The 27952-nt window shown below is 44.1% G+C and overlaps 1 protein-coding gene across 3 annotated transcripts in view; it reads right to left on the bottom strand.

Annotated features, from left to right (window-relative positions):
* LOC139259903 (PTB domain-containing engulfment adapter protein 1-like) overlaps nucleotides 1-27952 on the bottom strand; it is a 797963-nt gene that overhangs the window by 501733 nt on the left and 268278 nt on the right. Inside the window, exon 1 of one of the 3 annotated variants that reach the window (XM_070875833.1) lies at nucleotides 7069-7102. The exons of the other annotated variants lie outside the window; for them this stretch is intronic. The gene's annotated coding sequence lies outside the window, so the exon portion shown is untranslated. Of the gene's footprint in view, nucleotides 1-7068; nucleotides 7103-27952 lie in introns of those variants that run through there. 3 annotated transcript variants of the gene reach the window in all.

Below are 27952 nucleotides of genomic sequence, written 5' to 3'. Positions count from 1 at the left end.
GATGTCCAGTGGTCAGGAAAGGAGCTGTATAAAAGCTAGTCTTTCTTCTTTTTTGGGTATCTTGGTGACCGCAATTAAACAGTACTCAAGGTATGATTTGACCAGAAGACTGTGACGTTTGAGTAAAGTGCCTGCTGACCTGATTTGACTATGCAGCTCAGCATTCTCCTTGCTTTGTCAAGTGCTGCTCTGTAATGTTAAGCCCCAATCAAACAGCATCCTTAGATTTCTTTTAACCAACACCCTTTGTTATTTCCCTACTATTCATGAAGCACATATGGTGCCAATTATTTTTTCTAGTGTGCAATATTTGCACTTATTTACACTGACTTTCATCTGCCAGTGGTCTTCCCTTTTAGAGAATTTCTGTAGGTCGATAGCTGTCTCTTCATATTCAATTACTCTTCAACTATACCCTACATTCATATAGCACCCTTTAAGTTAAGTGAAGCTCCAGCAAGAGGTTTCACAAATAGGCATCAGGAAGCCAGGAAGAGAGAAATTATGAGGATGTGACTAAAAGCTTTGTTGAACAGATGAGCTGTGAAGAGTTTTTAAAAAGTGGAGAGAGGTGAAGAGGTTTAGAAAAGGAATCCCAGAGCGTAGGAGCATTATTGTTTTTTTATTGAAGTTTCAGTGGTTTGTTACCATAACCCAAAAATTTTCTAAACCTTTACCAGCCCACGGTTACATTTTACTGGTTATCAGGAAACAATTCAGGTTTTGAAAGCAAACTAAAATTGTGAAGCTGACCATCTGAAAAATAATATTACGAGCTACTTAAGGTAACAAAAAGGTATTATGGCGGAAGTTGGGAAACCCTTCACAGAGCAGTTTTAATTTACAAAAGATGCCTATCAAAAGTCACAGCAAATTTATTCCATGAGCTTGGTATATAACAGATTCATGATACATATGACATGTAAGCAAGGTCTTTTCATAAACAAATCTGATGAATTGATAGAGAGAAAAATGACAACAATACTGCTCCCACTTGGAGTGGTTATGGTGACAGTTGTGACAAAAATAAAGTGTTTTTACCTGCGATTTAGTTTAATGTAGGATTATTTAATTGTCACGGTGCATAAGCAGTAAAAAAAAAGACTTAACTCACATAAATCATGGGCAGAATTTTTTTCAGGGAGGTGGGTTGCAAGCTGAGGTGAGGGGAGGTGTCCAAAGTGGCGAGGAAACCCTGAAGACTGGGTTTCCCGCAAGCCCTGTCGACTTTACCAGCAAGGCCTGATTTGAATGTGAGGCCTCAGTTTCATGCCCACAGACAGCCAGCTTGAGAGGTTACCGGCCACAGGCAAGTAGGCCTCAGTTGCGAGGAGTCGGTCCTGGGGAGGGGTTTCAGAAATCGGGAGGGAGCCGGCAATCGGTGGAAGAAGGGGGTTGACAATTGGCGGGGTACAGGATCGGCAGGGGATCGGCAGGCGATGCACGGTGGTCGGAGATGGACAGGGGGCCGGAGGATTGGGGCCAGCCACCGCAGGATCAGGGAGAGTGATCAGAAGTCTGAGAGGCGGGGGGAAGTCTCCGATCGCGGGGTGCCGGGGGGTAGGGGTAGCGGGGTTGGGCAGGGACTCTGGATCGAGGAGGTAGGTATAAAGGTAATTATTATCTCCTAGTTACAGCAGTCGCTGCCTTGGATTAACTGCCGGGTTTCGCAAAATGTGTGAAACCCATCCACAGGCAGTTAAATTAAAAATGGAATGGAAAAATAGAGGCTTCTGGCCTTATTATAATATTTAAATTATGGGAGCGGGTTGGTCGCCCACCAATTTAACTGCCCCCACAATCCAAACTTCAGTAATTAACTTGACACAAGGTTGTACCAGACCACTTAATTCAAATACGAACCTAAGGTATGATGTATCTGATTGGTTAGCGTTATGTATTTATTTAAATAAGTGCTTGTCTCCAGGTACTGTTTACAGAGGTATTGATTTGTCTGCCTGTTTCAAATCACTAAGGGGCCGAAATTGCTCCTTCTGATAAGGCCTCTGGCCACCTGAAACCGGCGGCCACAGGGCGGCATGGAATGGCCGGCGAGTCTGCGCGGAGGGGCCGCCATTTTGGAAATTGGCCTTCCTCAGGTTTGGAGTGGTGTCCGGGACTGCTCCACAAGTTTTATCACCGCCGCATGCACGCGTCAACCCCTCAACAACTGGCGGAGACCCCCTTGTGAAATTGCCCCTTTCCCGGTATTGCCCCGCTGGAGTGGTACTGCTGCTGATTGGTGCCCCCGACAGCTTTTGCTGTCGGTACACTCTCAGTGACATGGCAGCGCGGCCGCCCTTAAAAGGGAGGGTGCACTGCCACAGCCGCCATGTTATTTTTTTTTGCCGGCCGACTGCCAGATCTGACAATTACGGCTGCGGGTTTGGCTGGGCTGCCAACAGGCAGCCTGGTAACCCCTCTTGGATCTGTAAAAGTTCCCTGTCAAATTAATAATTACCAGCTTTACTTTTTTTTTAAAGTTCCTCTTTGCAATTATTAATTTTTTTTTTTTCTTGGGTGCCAGGCCGCTGTCCCGGCCGAAACCGTCCCTGCTAGCCCAGTGTTTGCCACTGAAGTGGGTGCAGAGTTCGCAGCGGCCGTCCCCTTTAACTGAAGGGGAGAGACGTTGTGACGCGCCGACACTGATGACTGACAGCCTCGGCCACTCCACCCCGCCCCTCATGGTGAGGCCACTTCTGCCCTGCTCCAAAAAAATCCCCGAAGTGCTGAATTTCGACGGTTAGGCCGCATCAATGCATGGGGTGACCAGAACACAAGGAAACCGGTTGGTGCGCCTCATTTCGGGTGGTGGGTAATTTCGGCCTCTAAGTCTCATTTGAAATCTCTGAAGAAAATGAGATAAGCCAGACATCTTCCGTAGTTGGCGAGGAAAGGATTTTAAAGAAGGCTACATATAGTATATACCCTGTTATTGTTTTAGCATTAGACTTGCTAGCCATTTACTATTTTCTATTGTATGAGAAGCTAGTATAATGCATGCATCACTGCTGTAAATATAGGTTATCTTTCTGCTAATATTTGCCTGTCCCACTACTGTTTAACAAATTTGTTAGGCAGTTGAAGTCTAAAAAAAGGTCCCGTATAGTATTACTCTGCCGTCTCTTGAATACAAGCAGAAGTCCAAGCAAGCATGGGACAAAAATCGTAAATGAGCTAAATGGATTCTCTGTTCAGTACCCTTGGTATGCTAGGATATTATTATCGCGATATCATCACAAGCGAAAACACACCTGAGGATATAAGGAGCAAGGGTTCACATAGAGGAATAGTGTGAAATACAGAAACCAAGAATTCCTGGAGTAAGAGCCCAAATAGCAACAATAGGATAACACAGATTGCTGTGTACATTTTTTCTTATTAACTTTCCATTATGATATATTTTATACACAAATTGAGATTTTACAACCTGATGGTGTGTATTATGTACCAATGAAACTAACCTATTATGATTTGAAAAACTGATAATGACTATTAAAGGAAGCTCAGGTATTTTAGTTAAATTAGCATTTTCAGTAAAGATGACAAGGAATTGGTAACTATTCATATGAAGATGGCCACTATTTTTGGAGCTGTTGTATTGAGCCTTTTTGCAGACACCGTGGGGTAGAATTTCTGCAGGGGTTTTCCGAGTTTCCTGTCACAACTTCAGTGAAAAGTCAGCAGAAGCCACTTAGGACCACTGCTCTTTGATATATATTGATGACCTGGACTTAGGTATAGAGGGCATCATTTCAAAGTTTGCATATGGCACAGAACTCAGAAATGTAGTTAACAGTGAGGAGGATAGGAATGACTTCAGGAAGATATAGACTGGTGAAATGGACAGAGATATGCAGATGAAATTTCAAGCTGAGAAGTGTGAAGTGATGCATTTAGGAAGGAAGAATGAGAAGTGGCAATATAAACTAAATACTACAATTTTAAAGGCGGGTGCAGGACGTACACAAATATTTGAAAGTGGCAGGACAAGTTGAGAAGACTGTTTAAAAAAAACATACAGGATCCTTGGCTTTATCAATAGAGGCATTGAGTACAAAAGCAAGAAATATATGCCTTTATAAATCGTTTGTTAGGCTCCAGTTGGAGTATTGTGTCCCTTTCTGGGCACCACACTTTACTAAGGATGTCAAGGCCTTGTGCAAAGGTGATTTACTAGAATGGTACTAGGGATGAAAGGCTTCAGTTATGTGGATAGACTGGAAAAGCTGGGGTTGTTCTCCTTAGAGCAGAGAAGGTTAAAGGGAGATTTAAAAAAGGTGTTCAAAATTATGAGCAGTTTTGATAGAGTAAATACAGAGAAACTGTTTTCACTGGCAAGAGGTTCAGTAACCAGAGGATGCAGAATTAAGGTAATTGACAGAAGAACCAGAGAGCAGATGAGGAGATTTTTTTTTATTTTGCAGTGAGTTGCTTTGATCTGTAATGCTTTGCCTCAAAAGGTGATGAAAGCAAATTCAGTAGTAACTTTCAAAAGGGAATTGGGAAGGGAAAAGCTTTGCAGGGATCTGGGGAAAGAGCACGGGAGTGAAACTAATTGGATAGCTTTCAAAGAATGGCATGATGGGCTGAATGGCCTACTTCTGTGCTGTATGATTCTATGCCCCCAAGTCATGATGGAAGATCAGGAGAACTCCTCTGGAAATTCTACTTCAAATAACTGACAAGAATTACACAAAGAATATATCAATCTTTAAATGCAAAACAAGAGACTGACTATTTCTGCACTCTCTACATTCTGCATATTCAGTATCTTACTGTATCTTTTTCCGCCGGGTTTTAACCTGTGATAAATCCGATGAAGCAATTTTAGCTTTAATGCATTGGTCTGATGGTACAGTATTTTCTGAAGAGAAATGAAAACATGATGGGAATTTCACATGATATCTAGTGAACAATATATATGTTATGTATTAATGCTTGGGGGTCACCAGACACCAGAGGGCGCCGCGGTTGGAGGTCATTGGGCTGTACGCATGTGGCATGTGTACTTGGTCACCTATATATAAGCTGGGTGTCTTTGTCATGCAGGCACTCTTGGGCTCGAATAATGATGGATCAGGTTGCACCTGAGTGAGTTTACAGTAACCAGACTCTTGAGTCATTACAATATGCAATTAGGGGGTAACTATTAAAATTGGGCACATTAACCCATTGAAAACACATATAAATGCATGTGGCAGTTGATAAGCGACTCAGTCGATGTAGGAAACCACATCTGCCATGAACACAAGCCAGGTTTTGGGAAAAAGCCCAACCTATATCAATGACATTGGTTAATAGCATAAATCTCTATGACCTTATACAACAAAAAAAGAACCACTTGCATTTATACAAAGTCTTATTATGGGAATGGTAGCATAGTGGTTACGTTACTTGACTAGTAATCCAGAGGACTGAACTAATGATCCAGAGACACGAGTTCAAATCCCACCATGACAGCTGGGGAATTTAAATTCAGATAAATAAATAAATTTTGAATTAAAAAAGCTAGTATCAGGAATGGTGAACATTTGAACTACTGGATTGTCATAAAAACTCATTTGGTTCATAAATGTTCTTTAGGGAAGGAAATCTCCTGGTCTGGCCTATCTGTGACTACAGACCCACAGCAATGTTGTTGAATCGTAACTGCCCGCTGAAATGGCAGCTCACAACTACCTTCTCAAGGGCAAATAGGCATGGGCAATAAATGCTGGCAATGCCAGTGGTGCCCACTTCCTGTGAATGAATATAAAGAAAAATTGTCCTCAGGATGTCCAAAAGTGCTTTACAAACCAACTAAGTACTTTTTTGAAGTGTCATCATTGATGTAATGTAGGAAACGTGGCAGCCAATTTGGGCACAGTAAGTTCCCACAAACAGCAATGATTTGTTTTCAGTGATGTTGGTTGAGGGATAAATATTGACCAGAACTTTGGGAGAACTAACCTGCTCGTCTTCGAAATAGTGTCATGGGATCGTTTATGTTCACAGGAAGATTTAACATCTCATCCAAAAGACAGCACCTCTGACAGTGCAGTGCTCCCTCAGTGCTGGCACTGGAGTGTCAGTCTAGATTTGGTGCTCAAGTCTCTATAATTGGACATGACCCGCAACCATCTGACTCAAAGGGGTGAGTGCTACCACTGAGCTAGAGGAAGATCTCCCCAAGTTATGCAATCATATTAGGGTCAAACCGAACTTGGAAAATTTCTGATTTAAGACACTAATGAGGTTTTTTTTAAAAACATGGTACAATGATATCAAATCTTCAGTCTAAATGCAAACTGAGATTTTATAAATAATTGTATATAAGTCAAAAACAAAGTCACCTGAATATTGAAGGAAATACCAGATACTAAAATCTACTTTTCATTATCAGTTGTTTTAAAACTGTCCTTGTTGATCTGAGTTGTATAATAATAACTGATAACTGTCAGTAAGTCTTAAGGGTCGTTGCTACTGTTTTGCATACAATAAAAAAGTAATTTGAAATGCAATTAGCTGAATTAGTGAAGACTTATTGAACTTATATCCTCCACACCACAGTAAATTATCTCAATTATACAGTTTTACAGGCTCCTGTACTTTTTATTCTACCCCATTGTATTGGAATTAAGAACTTTCTGCTGTTTTTTTTAAGACTGCTGTAAATTATACTGTATTACTAAAAGCATTACACTACAGAAAATATTAGGACCTGTTTATATGGCATGTATATTTTTAATTTCATAATATCACCAGAAATGGATATTCTCCACAAAAATTTTAAAAATCCACAGTTAACAATGATGATCAGGAAGCATCTCTGATTCCAAAGAATCATTCCTCAGTTTACTAATGTAAACCTTATGGATAATTTAGCTGCATTGCATTCCTCCAGCAGAATAAAATGACGGCACAGAAACATACAATAGCTCATCACTTAAAACTTTGCTTTGTTGACTAAATTGTTTGCATTCTGTCTGGTCATCTTAACATTGCTATCAATGAATCTCAAAATCATTTTTTTCTTGAATTTCCATAGAACACGACACAAAGGAGATCTGACTGCCGTCTACTTACAGCAACATGAAGCCAGGCACCAACCTATTTTTGAATCCGCATCGAGCAGGCATGCAAATCTATCTGTTAATCCCAAATCTAGTCTCTTTCCAATTGTTTACTAGTGGCTCCTTAAGTGAGAAGATTGAGCACCCAAACATAGACTTAGAAATATACTGAAAATAGAACTGAAACAACTTACTGGTCTTGGAAAAAGCCTGGAATTTTGAAGAGGAAGTTCTAGCTCAGCTTAATGACTTGCAGCTGCAAGGCAGATGTGGATATGTATTGTGGGACTTATAACCACATCATGAATGTTTAAACTTTTTTTTCTAAATTCTTCACAAACTATAAGTGGTCTTGCACTTTTAGTTAAAATTCATATGTACTTAAAACTAGAAATTTCACTTGAAGAAAATATTACCCTTGTGAAAGAACGAAATTTGTTAAACAAATGAATAATTTTGTCAGAAAAATATCAACTTTTTTTTGTTTAAAACTTAATCTGTTTTAAGCTAACTCCACAAGGATTAACATGTGCATAACAAGTCAAGCAGAATTTGAAAAGCATTATATTCAAAAACAGTTTAATTATGGAAGCCATTGGAAATGACTTATATCTAGCAGCACCTTTAAAATATAAACTGTGCAACTTCACAGAGGTCTAAAGATACAATACTTGTTGGGAGTCTTTCCTCCCATTATATAGTAAATCAAGCTGCCATTGGTCAACAACAACAACTTGTATTTATATAGCGCCTTTTAAAGTAGTGATATTGTCCCAAGGCACTTCACAGGAGTATTATAAAACAAAACAAAAAATGACACCGAGCAAACAAGCAATTAATTTTGCACAACTTTAAACAAACCATGTGCAAAATTAAAACAGTAAAGTACTTCCTGTAACAATACTGTGCAGAGATGTTAGAGGATGATGAGCTAGTGTAGTCTACTGAACACATGGGCAATTAGCAAACGGGACATGGTGCAGGTTAGGATATGGGCAGCAGAGTTTTGGATGAGCTCAAGTTTATGAAGGGTAGAAGATGGGAGGCCGGCTAGGAGAGCTTTGGAACAGTCGATTCTGGAAGTAACTAAAGCATAGATGAGGGTTTCAGCAGCAGAGACGGATTGAGATGGACAATGATACGGGTTAATGTAGGCAGTCTTTGTGATGGAGAGGATATGGAGTTGGAAGCTCAGTTCAGGGTTAAATAGGCCAGCAAGGTTGCGAACAGTCTGGTTCAGTCTGAGACAGTGGTCAGGGAAGGGGATGAAATCAGTGGTTAGGAAAAGGCATTTGTTGTGGGATCCAAAGACAATGGGTTTGGTCTTCCCATTGTTTAATTGGAGAAAATTGAGGCTTATCCAGGTCTGGATATCAGACAAGCAGTCCAACAGCACAGAGCCAGTGACTCATGGCAACATAACACAATCAAATAGTTTACTGAAAACTGAAATGATTACTCAAATATTAGATGTACACCAAGCACACTGCATAGTAAAATGTCATACCGAAAAAGCCTGTTTATAAATTTTCCCCCAAGAGGTGTCCAAACTATTCAGGTATTGAACTAAACACTAATAAAAATGACATTTAATTGCTTATTTAATTACTGAGTGCTTCAGCAGTCTTTTGTAGAACACACTTTCAATAATTAGATTAATTATGTACAATACTTAAACAAGCTAGCAGCAACTGGCTAAACTGCAAAATGTCAATAATTTTAATTAATAGAATATACATATTTAATTAATCTTTTCCAATATATTTTATATGAATGAAGGAGAAAAATATATCAAATTGTACAATATTGTTCTAATGAAAAGCAGTCAACAGTATTTCAGGTTTATCTTAACCAATACTCAATAAAATAAAATGCTAAAAAAAAAACACAATTTCTAAATTTGTAGATGACACCAAATTGGGGGAGGGGGCATAGTCAATACTGAGGAGGACTGCAACAAATTAATAAACTTGAGGAATGGGCAAATAATTGGAAAATGAAGTTCAACACAGATAAATGTTAGGTAGTACATTTTGGTCGGAAGAATAGGGAGGTCACTTATTACTTGGAAGGTGTACTTATTAGGTGGGATAGAGAAATAAAAGGATCTCGGAGTACAAATACACCAATAATTAAAAGGTGTGCCACAGTTTGGCAAGTCCTTAAAAAAAGCAAACCAAGCACTAGGGTTTATTTATAAAGGGATAAAATTGAAAATTAGGGAGTACTGCGTGCAGTTCTGGTCGCCTAATTATAAAAAGGATATAGAGGCACTGGAGCGGGTGCAGAGAAGATTTACAAGGATGATATCAGAAATGCGATGGTATACATATCAGGAAACGATGAACAGGCTGGGTCTCTTTTCTCTTGAAAAAAGGCTGGGGGTGACCTAATAGAGGTCTTTAAAATTATGAAAGGTTTTGATAGAGTGAACACAGGGAGAATGTTTCCACTTGTGGAGAAGAGTATAACTAGAGGCCATCAACATAAGATAGTCACCAAGAAATCCAATAGGGAAATCAGAAGAAACTTTTTTATTCAAAGAGTGGTGAGAATGTGGAACTCGCTACCATAAGGAGTGGTTGAAGCGAAGAGTGCGGCTAAAATTCCAGCCTCGCCAGGTCCGTACGTATTCCGCAATGCGCATGCACCGAAAACCGGCTTTTCCGATCTGCCAAGTTTTGGCTTGACAGATCGAACGCATCCCCGCAGCCAGGACATTCGCGCGGGCGAGATTGGGCTATTTGCCCAACTCTTGTCCAGCGAATGTCCTTAAAACTCTTGCGCCTGTTAAAAGCAGGCACATAGCCTTCTTTTACCAGCGTAAGAGTTTTAAAACATATAAAAATAAAATTTAAATACACATTTTTTGTTAAAAACCCTGGCCACGAAGATAAGTTTATTTTAAACCCTATTAAAACACTTAAAAAAAATTCAAAAAATATTTTTTTTTCTAAAACATTTAATTAGCATTAATTTCAATTAATTTTAAATAAGTGAGGTGTTTTTTAAATTTTTTATGTTGTGTTTAATGTGGTCCATGATCAGATCAACCATGATCTTACTGAATGGCAGAGCAGGCTCGAGGGGCCAAATGGCGTACTCCTGCTCCTATTTCTTATGTTCTTATGTTCTTACATTCTTACATGATTGCGTGCCATATTAGTGCACAAGATCAATAGCCACATTAGTGTATAACATCAGTACTGAATAATAATTTTTTTAAACAAAAGGTGGAATGTGTTATTAAGGTCTACTATATATTATTAAGATACAAGAGAATAACAAAAGAAATATGGTGATTTTCAGATTATGCTCAATGCAGTGTTTTGCGAATGAGCAACCCACCTCCTTAATGAGTGAGAGATCACGTTTGAACACTAAGCAATCTGTAGTATTTCAAGTGAAAATTAAATGATTTTTGGTTTGCTCAAAAGGTCTTTTCTTCCTTATAGATTTTTCTGAGTTTCATTGTGTATACAATTAACATAATGAGGCATAATGATGCATCTCAAGTGGGTAATTTTGATGGATTCTTAAAATGAAATGATTAGAAAGCTGTTGGGTATGTACTGATCTTGTAACAAGTACATTAAAAAAACAACATATACAGCAGTAGCAAAACTGTCAACAATATTGCAAAACAGCTCTAGTCAGTAGAGTGCAATGCCAGAGAAAAATATCTAGAGAGAGAATGCTGCAAACAGCACTGCAAGATTGATGTAAAAATTAGAGCACCATCATGAGTCATGACAGAACATTGTAGTCAGTCATGATAGCACCCTACAAGAAACTAGGGCATGTTACAATGAACCTCTGAGCCAAGAATGTCATGCGAGAAACCCCAAAATAATAGATATGCTACAAATGATTCAAAAAGTTTTTAGCAAGAAATAAGTAGTTTGTGAAATGCCTGAATAACCAGTAAAATAGCAAATGGTTGCTAAAAACAAAACTCTTGGCAAACTGCAAAAATCTGGACCAATGTAAATATTTTTTGAAGAAACTGGCCAACATAAAATTTGAAAAAGAAGAAAACATGTTTTTCTGTCGTCCTTCCCACCACCACCTCAATACATAAACCCCTATACTTCTCCCCTGCCCTTTTTAAATTTTGTCCAATATAAAATACACAGTACACACAATAATTGATATGTCCTTACTATACAGTATAAATGCACACGATGTCCATACTTGAGAGAAGTTCACTCTGTGACCAGTTACCTTTATTACCAAGACCTCAAGTGATGAAGGTGGGTGGAGCTTCCCCTTTTATACCTGAAAGTCTAGGTTAGGAGTGTCTCCTACAAGTTCACCCCCTTGTGGTCAATGTTCTCAAAGTGTACAACATCAGTCAGCTTACATGTGGGTTACAATGATAGTTGAATACATGACATCACCTCCCCCGCAAAGTCTTATTGGGATCACAGGTTAAGACTCTCTGGTGGTTCACGCTCCCTTGTAGAGCGCCTGAGTTGGGGCTCCGGTTGTTGGGCACTGACCTGAGTGTCTGCAGTTGCGATGCCTCAGGCCTATCCGGACTGTCCACAGTGACTGGGCTCTCCTCCACTTGGTTCCGGTGTTCGGTCACCTGTGGTGGAGTAAACTCTACGTCATGTTCTTCCTCTGCTTCTTCTATGGGGTTGCTGAACCTCCTTTTAGTTTGATCCATGTGTTTGCGGCAGATTTGTCCATTGCTAAGTTTAACTACCAAAACCCTATTCCCCTCTTTGGCAATCACCACAGTGCCTGCAAGTCATTTGGGCCCTGCAGCGTAATTAAGGACAAAAACAGGGTCATTGACATCAAGACATCGCGCCCTCGTATTCCTGTCATGGTAGTCACATTGTGACTGACGCCTGCTCTCAACAATTTCTTTCATAGTCGGGTGTATAAGGGATAACCTGGTTTTGTGCGTCCTTTTCATTAGCAGCTCTGCGGGTGGAACCCCTGTGAGCGAGTGTGGTCGGAATCTATTGGCCAACAGGAGGCGCGATAAGCGGCTTTGTAGGGAACCCCCTTGGATTCTGAGCATCCCCTGTTTGATTTTCTGCACTGTTCATTCCACCTGACCGTTTGAGGCCAGCTTGAACGGTGCCGTTCTGACATGGTTGATTCCATTGCCTGCCATGAAGTCCTGGAATTCAGTGCTTGTGAAGCACGGGCCATTGTCGCTGACCAAGACTTCCGGTAGACCATGGGCGGCGAACATTGCCCATAGACTTTCTACCGTGGCAGAGGATGTGCTTGAATTTAAAATGGCACACTCAATCCATTTGGAGTAGGCGTCTACTACAACCAAAAACATTTTTCCCATGAAAGGACCTGCGTAGTCCACATGGATGCGTGACCATGGCTTGGCGGGCCAGGACCAGTGGCTAAGGGGGGCTTCCCTGGGCGCGTTGCCCAGCTGAGCACATGCGTTGCACCTGCAAACACAAAGTTCCAGGTCTGCACCTATCCCTGGCCACCAAACGTGTGACCTGGTAATTGCCTTCATCATGACAATGCCCGGGTGCTCATTGTGAAGTTCTCTGATAAACACCTTTCTGCCCCTCTGGGGCATGACTACTCGTTTTCCCCAAAGAAGGCAATCAGCCTGAATCGAGAGTTCATCCTTGTGCCTATGAAACGGTTTAAATTCCTCAGGGCATGCCCCGTACATGGCTGCCCAGCCCCCATTCAGGGCACATTTCTTAACTAAAGACAGTAGCAGGTCTTTATTTGTCCAGACTTTAATCTGAAGGGCTATTAGAGGTTAACCTTCGCTTTCGAAAGCTTCAACAGCCATGACCATCTCATCATCATGCTCAGTTGCCCCCTCAGTGGTGGCTAGTGGGAGCCTGCTGAGTGCATTGGCGCAGTTTTCAGTGCCCGGTCTGTGCCGAATTGTGTAGTCTTCGGCAGCTAACTTGAGTGCCCACCTCTGTATGCGGACCGATGCATTCGCATTTATGGCCTTGTTGTCGGCCAAAAGGGACGTTAGGGGTTTGTGATCTGTCTCCAGCTCAAATTTCCTGCCAAACAGGTACTGGTGCATTTTTTTACTGCATATACACATGCTAGCGCTTCCTTTTCTACCATCCCGTAGCCCCTTTCTGCCTGGGGCAGACTTCTGGAGATATAAGCTACCGGCTGTAACTGACCATTGGCATTCACATGCTGCAACACACACCCGACCCCATAGGACGACGCATCACATGTTAGAACAAGTTTCTTACACAGATCATATAACGTTAACAGTTTGTTGGAGCATAACAAGTTGCGTCCTCTATCAAAAGCCCTTTCCTGGCTGTCCCCCCAGACCCAAACGCGACCTTTGCGTAGGAGCACGTGTTGCGGATCTAAAAGCGTGCTCAATTTGAGAAGAAAGTTACCAAAATAGTTCAGGAGCCCCAGGAACGAACGCAGCTCCGTCGTGTTACGGGGTCTGGGTGCTCTCTGGATCGCTTCCGTTTGGGACGCAGTGGGTCTGATCCCGTTTGCTGCTATCCTCCTCCCCAGGAATTCTACCTCTGGAGCTAAGAAGACGCACTTCGCCTTTTTCAGTCGCAGCCCTACCCGGTCCTGTCTGTTCTTCAGTATCACGACCCGTGATGAGGATGTCTTCTTGAAAAACCACCGTCCTTGGAATCGACTTGAGATGGCTTTTCATATTTCGCTGAAAGATCGCGATGGTCGAACGAATCCCGAACGGACATCTGTTATACTCAAACAACCCCTTGTGTGTCGTGATGGTGGTCAGCTTCTTCAACTCACTCGCCAGCTCCTGGGTCATGTAAGCTGAGGTCCAATTTTGAAAAAAGTTTGCCACCGGATAGCATCGCAAAGAGGTCCTCCGCTCTCGGTAGTGGGTACTGGTCTTGGAGTGACACCCGATTGATGGTGGCCTTGTAATCGCCATATATGCTGACCGACCCATCCGCCTTGAGCATCGGCATGATTGGGCTTGCCCAGTCACTGAATTCGACTGGCGAGATGGTGCCTTCCCTCAGCAGGCGGTCCAATTCGCATTCTATCTTTTCCCGCATCACGTACGGCACCGCTCTGGCCTTGTGGTGTACTGGCCTGGCGTCCGGGTTTATGTGAATCACTACCTTGGCCCCCATGAAAGTGTTGATGCCGGGTTGAAATAATGAGTCAAATTTGTCCAGCATCTGTGAGCATGATACTCGCTCCACAGAAGAAATTGCATTGACATCGCCCCATTTCCAGTTCATGACAGAAAACCAACTCCTCCCCAGTAGTGCGGGACCGTCCCCCGGGACAATCCAGAGTGGCAACCTGTTCTCCGAATCTTTGTGGGTCACGACTGCCGTGGCGCTGCCTAGCACCGGAATGATCTCCTTTGTATATGTCTGTAGCTATGCGTCAATCGGCAATAATCTTGGCCTCCTGGCCTTGAACACCCACAACCTTTCGAACTGTTTGGTACTCATCAGGGACTGGCTGGCCCCCGTGTCTAACTCCATTAATACTGGGATGCCATTGAGGAGCACTTTCATCATTATCGGTCCGTCCTGGTATATGAACTGTATATGTGCTCCACATGAACTTGCTGAACTTCAGTTTCCAACAATTTCCCCCAGTATTCATTTGGCCTCGTAGGGCTCACATCGGGCCCGTCCTCCTCGTACATCAACCTGGCTGCAGGCTTCCAGCCTGTGACCGCTGACGCAGTTTCTGCAGGTATATTGCTGATACCTGCAAGCTCTGGCTGGGTGTTTGCCTCCACACCTCCAGCATGAGCTGTAGGCACCGTTGTTGGAAACAAAAGGTCCATTACCAGTCGATCGTCTCTGACTGTCTCTGTAACTGTCCTTAAGCACACCATTAACAGGTGTTGATGGCCTCATTACTGGCCGCATTGTCCATTGTGATGGCATGAATCGCCGTTCAGCTAGCCATTGTCTCTGTTGAATTCCCCCTTTGGGTTCGACTATATGCTGGGGCATGTCCGATTGCCCTTGTCTGCCTAGAGAACTGTGTGCCGCATTAACAATGTTGACTCCCTGGTCGTTTGCTGCATGTGAGCCAAGATTTTTGTCATACATCATTCTGGTCCCTTCCTCCCCTGAGATAAATGTTTGGGCTATCAGAGCCGCTGCTTCCAAGGTCAAGTCTTTGGTCTCAATCAGTTTCCTGAAAACCCCAGCGGCCCGATGCCCTCAATAAAAAAGTCTCGCAGCATCTCCACTCTGCATGCATCTGTGAACTTACATAGGCTCGCCAGTCGCCGGAGATCTGCCACGAAGTCAGGAACGCTTTGCCCTTCTCGCTGCCAGTATGTGTAAAACCGGTGACTCGCCATGTGCATGCTGCTCGCCGGTTTAAGGTGTTCCCCGATCAATGTGCTGAGCTCTTCGAACGTCTTGTCCACCGGCTTCTCTGGCGCTAGAAGGTCCTTCATCAGGGAGTACGTTCTGGATCTACAAACCATCAGGAGATGATGAGCCCTGCGTTTGTCGGCCGAATCCTGTCCCAACCATTCCTTAGTGACAAAACTTTGCTGTAGTCTCTCAATAAAGTCGTCCCAATCATCACCAACACAGTACCTCGCTTCTGTGCTGCTAGTGGCCATGCTCGCGTGGTTTGAATCCCAGTTTCTCGTCGCCAATGATATGTCCTTACTACACAGTATAAATGCACACGAGGTCCATACTTAAGAGAAGGTCACTCTGTGATCAGTTACCTTTATTACCAAGACCTCAAGTGATGAAGGTGGATGGAGCTTCCCCTTTTATACCTGAAAGTCCAGGTTAGGAGTGTCTCCCACAAGTTCACCCCCTTGTGGTCAATGTTCTCAAGGTGTACAACTTAGGTCAGCTTATACATGGGTTACAATGATAGTTGAATGCATGACAATAATGTTGTTGTAAAATAGGGGTCTATTTTAACCCAATCCACCCAGCAGGATCAGGAAAAGGAGTGCTTTAAAATCAAACATTTTGACAATGTTTCTGCTGGACACCATTTTAACTTCTCACTGTATTGAGGGTGTCTCATGAATGCATGCATTTTGGTCATCCATTGGGATTTTAACTGAATGGATCAGAAGCCCCGCCGAATTACTAAATCTATGGACCATAAATTGCGGCCTCTCCGGGTGCGAACAATATGTGCACACATCTGAAGAGGCCCCGCAAGTTCTGGGTTTCGGTGCGCAAAATACATGTGCCTAAACCCGGCACTTGCAATCTGTCAAAGTTTTGACAGATCGTTCACCTCCCCAGAAGAAGGGCATTCGGGGGCAGAGATTTTGGCTTTTTGCCCAACTCTTGCCCAGTGAATGTCCTTCAAACTCTTACACCTGGTAAAAGCAGGTACGGCCTGCTTTTACCAGCATAAGAGTTTTAAAAGATAGACAAAATAAATATTATTACTTATGTTTATGCTAAAAACCCTGCCCATGAAGGAAAGTTTATGTTTAACACTAATAAAACATTTTATAGAAAATTCAAAAAAAAATATTTTTTTGTAAAATATTGGAATTTCATTTAATTTTTATTACTTTTTAAAAAGTGAAGTGTTCTTTTTCTTTCTGTGTGTGTTTTTATTGTTTTTAGGGGTATTCTCATTGATAGCAATGGTAGCTCTGAGCTCCCATTACTCTGAATGAGAATACAGGTTGAACCTTTCTTATCCAGCACCCTCAGGACCTGACCTGTGCTGAATAAGAGAATTTGCCAGACGACGGGAGGTCACGCCGAACCTAGTGTTGTCAGCAGTACCTGGTAAGTTTTTAATGTAATGGTTCATTTTAACTCTCGGAGCAGTGGGGTCAATGTGTACCTTCGACCCAAACGAGGAGGGAACATCGGAGGCAGGGGGGAGAAGAGGAGCAGCCAGCCCCAGGACACAGTGCGCCGACCCGACCTATGAAGGAATACCGGAGGCAGGGGGGAGAAGAGGAGCAGCCAGCCCCAGGACACAGCGCGGGTCACGACCCCCTGGCGGGAATGATGCCGGACAAGAGAGGTTGCCGATTAAAGGAGTACCGGATAAAAGAGGTTCAACCTGTACTACATTGTGACTGGTGGTCCAGGCCCACACGATCCCAGAAAGCACTTACGCTCCTGGGATGTGTGGGCCTCTGCGCTGGGCTGCGCATCTAGACCTTGGAGCTGAAGTTTTCGTTCCTCAGGGACCACCAGATATTCCAACTGCAATTTTTGGCCCACTGTGAAAACCCTGTGGGATTGGATCCGGTAAGAGATTGATTCACTGAAAGCACTATTTAAAGTGGCACTCAGCTCATAGGGATTTGTACACTATTGTTCTTAATGGATTTCAAAAGGAATTTTGAGCTTTATAATTGTTTGTTTTTTTGCCTGCACAGCTTATCACGGTTCCCAATTTTGCTTCATTGTTTTAGATGAACAGTTGGAGGGAGAGAAGGAACAGCAGCAACTGCATCACTCAAGCTGAACCTCAGATGGACCTGTTGGAAGACAGCAGGTGAGTGGGCCTACTGATAGAAGGCCTTACCCAGTCCACAGGGTCCGTATGCCAAGAGTGACAGTCCTTCATATGATTGAGGAGCATTGCATCAGGAGGCAGCTTTCCCCTTGCAATCATGGCCGATGATACCCTTTCTGCATCCCCATCACGCTTGAATGTCACAGGTACAATCACAGCCATGGCACTGCCAGGAACATCACAGAGCACATGACAGAGCTATTGAAGCAAAGGATAGATCTGGAGGCTTCCTATAATATGCCCTCGCACAAAGTCTGTTGCATCACTGTAGTGGTTTCTATGTTGCACAACATGGCAATTCAGACAGGATTGCACTTGGAGAAGGCTTCATCTGATGAGGAATAACTGGAGGAAGGCAAAGGAGAAGCAGAAAGAGGACAAGCACAAGACGTTGCAGCCAAAGGCCTGGGATCAGCTAATAGAACAATGCTCCTTTCCCATCGCTGAAAAGTTATAGAAAGCTCTTCTAGATTAACAGACCTTTCGACCCTGTTCACCATTGCATTAAAGAACATTGAAATCATTCAGTCAACTTTTATATAACAAATTGACGAGCAGACTAAAAAGCTGCTCGGAAAAAACACTGCAGTCCAACGTACCAAATGTAACAAAGGTGATTATTTTAATGGCAAACACAAATGGCCCTGAAATTGCGGTGTCTGCGATGGCGTACTCTCAGTATTCCCTTTGAAAGGCCCCGCAAATTCTGGATTTCCGCATCCGCATGCACAAAATCCAGAACTTGCGGTCTGTCAAGGTTTACCTTGGCTGATCTTCCGAATCGCCTGAAAACTTAGTATCGCTGGTGCACAGTTGGGCTATTTGCCCAACAACTGCCCAGCAATTTCCCATGAAACTTGTACGGCTGGTAAAATCAGCTATAGAGCCTGCTTGCATCAACGTAAGGTATATATAAGGCTTTAATAAAACATTTAAAAATCAAAAATTATGCCCATACACTTAAAATGAGTTTATGCAAGTATAGGCCCAGATTATGAGGTTTAAAATTAATTTAAACATTTAATTTTTAGTGGTTGGTGCAATGAAGGAACTTATGAATTAAAATTACAATTCAGTACATTGTATAATTATTAGAATTCTGTACCTTGTATAATTATTTGGGAATTCCATTGCATATCATTAGGGGAGTCCCTTCGTAAATGATTAAGATGGAATTCTCCTTTGTCATTGGAGGACCGGGCCCATGTGATCCCAGGGACGCTTCCGAACTGCCTGCGTCCCGAGGATCCGTTGGTCTTTCCGCTGCCGTCCACCTACAGACCCAAGACCGCAGTCTGGTCGCCAGTAGATACTTTCGGAATTTTTTCGCGGGTCGGAGGCGGCTGCAATTTCTAGGCCAACAATTGCCTTGAATTCATCCTTCAACAAAGTATGTAGCCATAGAACTTTATTTTTTTAAATGACCCCCCTATGAGGTATTCTACCCAGTGGCTTCAGCATAGCTAGTGAAGGCTGCTGTAGCTCAAGTTGGTGCCCTTGAGATGCTGGTGGCTGGCGACTTTGCGATGCTTGAACGTGTGAGGGCCCAGCTGCAGACCTCTGCACTTCAATTACTGTCAGGGCAGCCTGGCTCAGATGGCCTTCTGGCATCATGTCAGATATTGTTTGAAGGGGTAGCAAGGGAGCAGACGCGCTAACATCCTGCAAGAGGGCAGCATGTACCTCTCCCATTAAGCCTCATCCTTGAGGAAGTGGCAGTGATGCATTAGTCACAATGATCTGTGAAAAGCAGACGGCATCATTGATGCCTTGAAAGCCCGTATCTGTTCAGTCCATCAGCCTCTCAAAGGTGGAGCTTGAATCTGGATGGCAGCCGTTTGTGCTTTCACCAAAGCTGCATAGGCTGGTAACATCGACTCCTGTTATAAGGGCACAACTGAAATAACTTTAGGACTGGCTACATGCTCCAAGGTAAAACGTGGGGTGATGACTGCAGAATGCAAATTGACACCAAGCAAGTTGGAAGTGGACTCTTCCATAATTTCAGCCATGATGTTGGCCTTCCAACCTTGTATAATTACTTGTGTGAGGGAAACATTTTTTTCCCCATAAGTGGGCCTCTGTTCTCCTCAGCAGGCTATGGCACTGCGTACAGATCCCTAAAACACTCTGCAATCCATCCAAGATGCCAATCTCTGTGCTGGTGCTTGGTAGGGATGGAGCATAGGGCAATGCCACCTCAAAAGTCTGTTCTTCTTCAGGGTCTTTCTGCTAAGAAAGACCTAGAGAAAAGAGATAATGGACAATAGTCTGACACCAACAGGCTATGCAGTACCAGATAACAGGCTTAACAGTGTAGCTCTTTCTGCCCTGCGAGGGAAATTACCCCACAGGAGTGGAGCCGCCACCGGTCGGTGCCCCCGACAGCTCCTCCCAGCGGGAAGCTGCCAGCTGCGGCAGCCATTTTATTTTAATTGTCGGCCGACTCTGCAGTCGGCCCAACAATGGCGGCCACGGGCTCTTGGGTACTGGGCCACTGGCCCAAAACCCTCCCTGGTGGGCCAGTGGGCTCAACGTAGATCTCGCAGCTTTCCACCCCTTTAAGTGAAGGGGAGGGATGTTGATACGAGTAAGCATGATGTGGCACGTCCACGTCGCATTGACGACACCGCCCGCCTTCCGTCCCGTTCCGCTCCCAACTCTCTTCTGCCCCTCTGTTGTTCCAAAAACCACCCCAATTATGTTTTTAAAGAAAAGAGGGCAGTTTCCCATCGATTCGGGTGATAATTCATCACATAATTCGAAGTTATCCGTCCCAAACAGGGAGGAGGGCAATTTCGTCCCTACTGTTACTTTTCTTTACAATATGCCTTGCATTGTCCATTTCTTCGTCACATGTACTTTGTTTTTCTTGGCCAGGATTGGCAATCAGGTTTTCAATAAAAATTGCACTTAAACACCACCCGGTAATTCAAGCTGAAGTTTGTCTTTTACAGAGTTTCCAGAACCATCTGTCACATGTGATCCCCATATTTTGAGTTTTGCCTTTATTTAAATATCAATTTTGCGTATCAATATCGCATATGCTGTGAATTATATAATTTCACAAATATTTATATTTAATTCACCAGCATAAACTGTTACAAGCATGTGGTGCAAAGATGTTCTCTGTGTGGAATGCAGGGCACAAAACGTACAGAGAAGGTTTACATTATAAACTTGGGGTACTCAGCAATTCACATCAATTACAATTTACACGTACGGTGATTTATAATGGGGGGAAATGAATTGTACTCAAAATATCAAGCTAGGCTTGACAGAAACAATACTCGTTCCTTCCTTGGGGAGTGGTGCAAATTTCAAACCGTTTTCATTTGCTTTAGACTAAACATTTGACACAGTGAAACAATCAGGCCAAGCCTCAAGTAAACTGGAACAACCCCAAATAATAGATTCCATTCACAGATTTTGTGACAAAATATATTTTTTTATCCCATTTTGACAAGAGAAGAATGACACTGAGGTGGAAGAATTCCAACTAAACCTCAGCTTTCTGGCCAAAGCTCATTCAATACATTTGAAAATGATTCACAGATTTGTAGGTGGTGAAGAGAAAAAGAACTGGAGCAAAATGATTCTGAAGTTTGCAGATGATACAAAAATTGCCCGTGTGGTTGATAGTGAGGAAGAAAGCTGTAGACTGCAGGATGATATCAATGGACTGGTCAGGTGGGCAGAAAAGTGCCAAATGGAATTCAATCCAGAGAAGTGTGAGGTAATGCATTTGGAGAGGTCTAACAAGGCAAGGGAATAACACAATAAATTGTAGAATATTGAGAAATGCAGAGGCTCAGTGCGGCCGGCAGGGGGGCGGGGCTTGGGCCCAGCATGTTGTCTAGTGCCGGCAGGGGCACGCATGACCGTTTGCGTGCACGCGCAGTGTAACAGAAAGCTTGACAATTGGCCAATTAAAGGGAGAGCGTCCTCAGAATAATTGGTTATGGAGCATATACAAAGTTGAGGTCTGAATATTGATTTTTGTGTGATTGAGGGAATGGAAAGGAGTGCTGGATAGGTGTAAGAGAGGTGTAAGTATGATCTTTGAACATTACCTGAGTGTGAGTCCAATAGACGAATGGTGCAAGAGCGTGCAAGACGAACCAAGAATTTCCTCCATGAGGAAGTGGAGAAATTAGTGACTGTAATTGAGGAGAAGTGGCTGGAGCTGGATATCAGCAAGAGTGGTCTGTCAAAGGTCTCCCCCAAGGAAATGAGAAAAAAGATGGAACCTCGTTGCAGAAGAATTCTCCGCTGGGGTCAACATTGCAAGATCTGGAAGCCAGTGCAAGAAGAAATGGCAGGATGTTGGTCAAGTAGTGAGTGTAAGTAATATCTTCATCTTTAAATTGAATTGCAGTGGAAAATGTGAGCATCTGTATGTGTCCCACCCATCAGAAGTGCACCATGTCTGACAATTAATATTTTCATCTTTGCAGAAGAAATTGGCCCACAAAAAGATGGAGAGAACTAGAACAAGAAGAGGTCCGCCAAACCTGCACCAACTATCACCCCTGGAACAGAGGGTTGCTGCCTTGCTGACTCACACCAGCAGAAAAAGAATCAGCTCTGCACAAGCTGGACCCACACTTGAGGGTGAGGGTGAATCATTAAAACGCATAGTCACCCTTCAAATCAACCTGCTGACTGGCCTGCTACGCGTGAGACTATACCACCCTTCCTGCCCCCTCCTGTGCTGCTAACCATTTGACTGTTGTGTTGTATTTTGCAGAAGACGACGACACTCCTCAAGATCCTGAGGATCCACCAGAGGATCTAGATGCACGCGCTCCAGACCAAGGCGCGTGGAAGGGAGGAAGGGTCCATGGAAATGTGTTCTCGGGAGAATGCTGACCGTGATATGGATCAGTCCATAGTACAGGGCATCACACAGCCAGAACACTCCATTAGCTCCTCGGCAACCTTCCATGGGCTCACACCTTCCGAGGTCGCAGGTCCCAGTGGCGGTCGGGAAATGCATCTTGGGGCACCCAGTCCCCCACCAACCTGGCCGGCGCCTCGCACTGGATGGGTGCCACTGGGCAGACCCACGGCGGGGGGAAGGAGAAGCCGATCAGTCTCTCCTGAGAGGCAGCCCTCAGCAGAAGTTAATCAGGTAATCAGGTTGTTTCATTGGGTGAGGAGACCAATACCCTCACAAGATCACTCGTGGCGGCCGTCAGTGGGGTGCGTGATGAGGTCGCGACACTGTCGGGTGAAATCTCTGCGCTAAGACGGGAAGTCACGGCGGGCATTTCAGAGGGTGTGCAGACGATGACAGATTCCATGAGGGAGCTAGCTTCTGCAATAAGGGCACAAAGGCCAGAGACTCAAATGCCACTCCCACTTCAATCCACGCACCAGCCACCGGTCAGACCCAAGCCGGGCTTCCAACCCACCCCACCACCATCACCGACCCTATAAGGAGGTGCACTTTCCCCGAGATGTGGGTGAGGGATGGGTGCAGACTTTCTTTCCTGTAGTGGCTGTTGTTGTTGTTGTTGTTGGTATCGTTGAAGTGCACTGTAAAATTTACAATAAAAGATATTTTGCAGCAAAACTGAATCATCCTCCATTAGGACCATGCAACATTTAGGGTCAAATGTAAAAAGTAAAAATTCCTCACCCCTACAGTCATGCATGCCTGCCGCCCTAGCCCTGGCGGGAGGGCTAGCCGGTGCGTTCTGCAGTCGGCAAGGTAGGGCTGCTCTATTTTCAGTAGCTGATTTATCTTTCATTTATTTTTGTGTTGTGCTGAAGATGTTGTGATGTTGTGATGTTGTGCTGATGCTGTGAAGGTCTTTCGAGCTTTGGAATCCTCTAACTCACCTTCCCACCCCCCACCCATCACCCCCACCCCTCACTATCTCTGGATACCTGCGCTGATTTCTTAAATGTAGGTAAGGTTTTTCTGTGCCTACAAAAGTGGCCACATACACTGGCCTAAGTTAGTTTGGAGTAACTTTCAGCTGGCCAAGTTTGCTTCTCTGGTCAGAAGAGGTGTAAGTGGCTTGTCACACCCCCTTTTGGAGGGAACAAACTAAACTAGAAAAAACCTAACGAACTGACTTACATTGGAGTAAGTTAAATGGGGAAATTTGCAATTTTTAAGTTACTCCAAAAAAAGCTACTTACTCCAAAAAAAAATGGGGTAACTCTTGGGGAAATCTGGACCTATAGAGTGGATAGAAAGGACCTATTTCCCTGAGCAGAGAAGTCAATAACCAAGGGGCATAGCTTTAAAGTAATTGGTACAAGGATTAGAGGAGAGTTAAGGAGAACTTCTTTCACCCAGAGGGTGGTAGGTGTCTGGAACTCACTGCCTGAAAAAGTTGGTAGAGGTAGAAATTCTCATCACATTTAAAAAGTATTTGCATATGCACATAACCTACAAGGCTACGGACCAAGAGTTGGAAAGTGGAATTAAACTGGATAGCTCTTTTTCAGCGGCACAGACTTCTGTGCTGTAAATCTCTACGGGCCCGAACTTGGTGAAAGCCAAGGTCGGCCCAAGTGCTTCCCAAAGGACCACCGAGAGACCGGGCGATACTTTGCCAGGAAAATTCCTCTCAAAGATATGTCAGTACCGCCCAGCAGCAAAATAACGACTTATACCGTCAATCTGGGTGGCAGCAGGCAGGAGCTCCCAATCTCGTCGGCAAATATGATCCTTGCCAAAGTGCCACCGAGGAGTGAGTCGGGCCCACAAAATATAAAAAAAAAACTGGAACACTTTCAGGGGACCCCATACATAAATCGCTGGAAAAAAAATTAAAAGAAGTTCACCAACCTTTTTTTGCAGGTCTTCTTACTTACCGTTGAGGTCCTTTCCCCTGTTGCCGCTGACTCCCGCCCGCACCAATATGGCAGCTCGGCGGGTGAGAGGACACTTACGCGACTTGATCGCCAGTGGCCGTCAGCGGGCTGTTCCCAGCGGTACTCCCCTCCCACCGGCGGGAGACCTAGAAGAATGTGCCGCTATAGGGAGACTACCCAAAAAACTCGGTGGCAGTGGGCGGTAAGGCCACCAAATTCGGGCCCATAGATTCTATTCTATGATCACTTTTTCTTAAAGGTCCTTCATATTGACAGTCCAAAAGCACACTCAGCTGCTTTGCTCAGATAACCAGGCACACTAAATAGAGGAGAAGTAGGAGAAAATGAGCATTTATGCTGCGGTGGAGAAGTTCTGAAAAAAAGCCAAGCTTCTTCACAGGGGGAAGAGAAAATCATAATCAGAACTATGGTTATATCTCTTCTGACAATTAAATAAAGAATAGCAGAAGACAGGACAAAGAAGCAGGTCCCCAGTCACCCTCTTGCCCACCAAAGAAGCTTGACACCATGCAGGACAAAGCAGTCTACTTGATTGGCAATCCCGACTCTCAACTCAATGTCCTCCTCCACTGCAGCATACTGTGGCTGCAGTATGTACTATCTACATGATACACTGCAGCAACTTCAACAACACTTCCTATCCCAGTGATATATACCATCAAGAAGAGCAAGAGCAGAAATATCATGGAAACACCATCAATTCTAAGTCACAAAACATCCTGACCTGAACAAATGTCACGACCATTCTTTCATCATCACTGGGTAAAAATCCTGGAATTCCCTATCTTAAACCATCATGGGAATACCATCATCACCGGCGGTTCGAGCTGTCGCACCACCTGCCTCGCTAGGCACCTAGGACAATAAATAGTCTTGCCAGTATTGCTAAACATCCTGAGAGACAATAATACAGAAAAATAAAATGTTTACATAGAAACATAGAAAATAGGTGCAGGAGTAGGCCATTCGGCCCTTCAAGCCTGCACCACCATTCAATATTTTCATGGCTGATCATTCCCTCAGTACCCCTTTCCTGCTTTCTCGCCATACCCCTTGATCACCTTAGCCGTAAGGGCCATATCTAACTCCCTCTTGAAAATATCCAATGAACTGGCATCAACAACTCTCTGCGGCAGGGAATTCCACAGGTTAACAACTCTCTGAATGAAGAAGTTTCTCCTCATCTCTGTCCTAAATGGCCTACCCCTTATCCTAAGACTATGTCCCCTGGTGCTGGACTTCCCCAACATCGGGAACATTCTTCCCGCATCTAACCTGTCCAGTCCCATCAGAATCTTGTATGTTTCTATGAGATCCCCTCTCATTCTTCTAAACTCCAGTGAATAAAGGCCCAGTTGATCCAGTCTCTCCTCATATGACAGTCCAGCCATCCCTGGAATTAGTCTGGTGAACCTTCGCTGCACTCCCTCAATAGCAAAAACGCCCTTCCTCAGATTAGGAGACCAAAACTGAACATAATATTCCAGGTGAGGCCTCACTAAGGCCCTGTATAACTGCAGTAAGACCTCCCTGCTCCTATACTCAATTTCCATAGCTATGAAGACCAACATACCATTTGCCTTCTTCACCGCCTGCTGTACCTGCATGCCAACCTTCAATGACTGATGAACCATGACACCCAGGTCTCGTTGCACCTCACCTTTTCCTAATCTGCCTCCATTCAGATAATATTCTGCCTTCGTGTTTTTGCCCCCAAAATGGATAACCTCACATTATCCACATTATACTGCATCTGCCATGCATTTGCCCACTCACCTAACCTGTCCAAGTCACCCTGCAGCCTCTCAGCGTCCCTCTCACAGCTCACACCGCCACCCAATTTAGTATTATCTGCAAACTTGGAGCTATTACACTCAATTGCTTCATCCAAATCGTTAATGTATATTCTAAAGAGCTGGGATCCCAGCACTGAGCCATGTGGCACTCCACGAGTCACTGCCTGTCATTCTGAAAAGGACCCGTTTATCCCGACTCTCTGCTTCCTGTCTGCCAACCAGTTCTCTATCCACGTCAGTACATTATCCCCAATACCATGTGCTTTGATTTTGCATACCAATCTCTTGTGAGGGACCTTGTCAAAAGCCTTTTGAAAGTCCAAATACATCACATCCACTGGTTCTCCTTTGTCCACTCTGCTAGTTACATCCTCAAAAAATTCAAGAAGATTTGTCAAGCATGATTTCCCTTTCATAAATCCATGCTGACTTGGACCAATCCTGTCACTGCTTTCCAAATGCGCTGCTATTTCATCCTTAATGATTGATTCCAGCATTTTCCCCACTACTGATGTCAGCCGAATCGGTCTATAATTACTCATTTTCTCTCTCCCTCCTTTTTTTAAAAGTGGTGTTACATTAGCTACCCTCCAGTCCATAGAAACTGATCCAGAGTCGATAGACTGTTGGAAAATGATCACCAATGCATTCACTATTTCTAGGGCACTTCCTTAAGTACTCTGGGATGTAGACGATCAGGCCCCGGGGATTTATCGGCCTAAAATCCCAGCAATTTCCCTAACACAATTTCCCGCCTAATAAGGATATCCTTCAGTTCCTCCTTCTCACCAGACCCACTGTCCCCTAGTACATTCGGAAGGTTATTTGTGTCTTCCTTCGTGAAGACAGAACTGAAGTATTTGTTCAATTGGTCTGCCATTTCTTAGCTCCCCATTATAAGTTCACCTGAATCCGACTAACGACTGGAAAATCCAAAACAAGCAACGTAAAACCAAGAACTATAAGAAAGCATTTATAATGAGTTGTAGTTTGGTGTCATTTATGTACACAAGAATAATGCAAAAATATACTTAAACTCAATAAATGACTGCCATCCAGGCAGTGGATATCTTCAGTATCATAAAGTATACCTTAGACGCATCAGCTTTTCAAACATTATTGACATTTTGGTTAAAAACAGAGGGGGAGAAATTTGCATTGTTTGCGCCTCCAGTTAGCACCTCCAGGGACTCTAACCGGGCGCAAACAGTTTCTCGACCGGGGCGAGAGGACGCTACCGCCTCCCGCGGGAGTTAATGGAGGTGCAAACCAGCAGCGCCACGCTTCTGCCAGTCGAACTCCGGGCTGCTGCGCGGTGTGCTGCAAATCGTTTTCGTCCCGGAGCAGAACTTCGGTAGCGCACCATGAGGCCGCCACGGGCGATGTCTGCGCCAGTGTCGCGAGTCGCAAACTGGGCCGCACTCCGCTCATGGGGTGAAAATTAAAGGGGAAGTGTGGCGCGCAATGTTGTTTTCAATAACCGACTTACCGGTCGTGGCCTTGCCTTGACAAATTTGCAGGGTGCATGCCATTGCAGCCCAGCACTTTGCCTCTGTGCTGGGCTGCTGCCATGGCACCCCATTCCCCGGTGGTGAAATGGTGGCCCCTTGCCCCATTGCAGATTTCGCAGCGTGCCCTGCCCTTTAACGGAAGGGGAGGGACCCTGTGCTCCCGCCAGCGCTATGCAGTGCTCCGCATAGCACTGGAGAATTCCAGCACTTAGTGCCCCAGTCCCGCCCCCGAGAGGAAGTGGAACGTTGCACTCCA

Source organism: Pristiophorus japonicus, chromosome 3, assembly GCF_044704955.1.
Source record: "Pristiophorus japonicus isolate sPriJap1 chromosome 3, sPriJap1.hap1, whole genome shotgun sequence".
NCBI classification, from domain to species: Eukaryota; Metazoa; Chordata; class Chondrichthyes; family Pristiophoridae; genus Pristiophorus; species Pristiophorus japonicus.
This window is presented reverse-complemented; position numbering and strand designations above follow the sequence as displayed.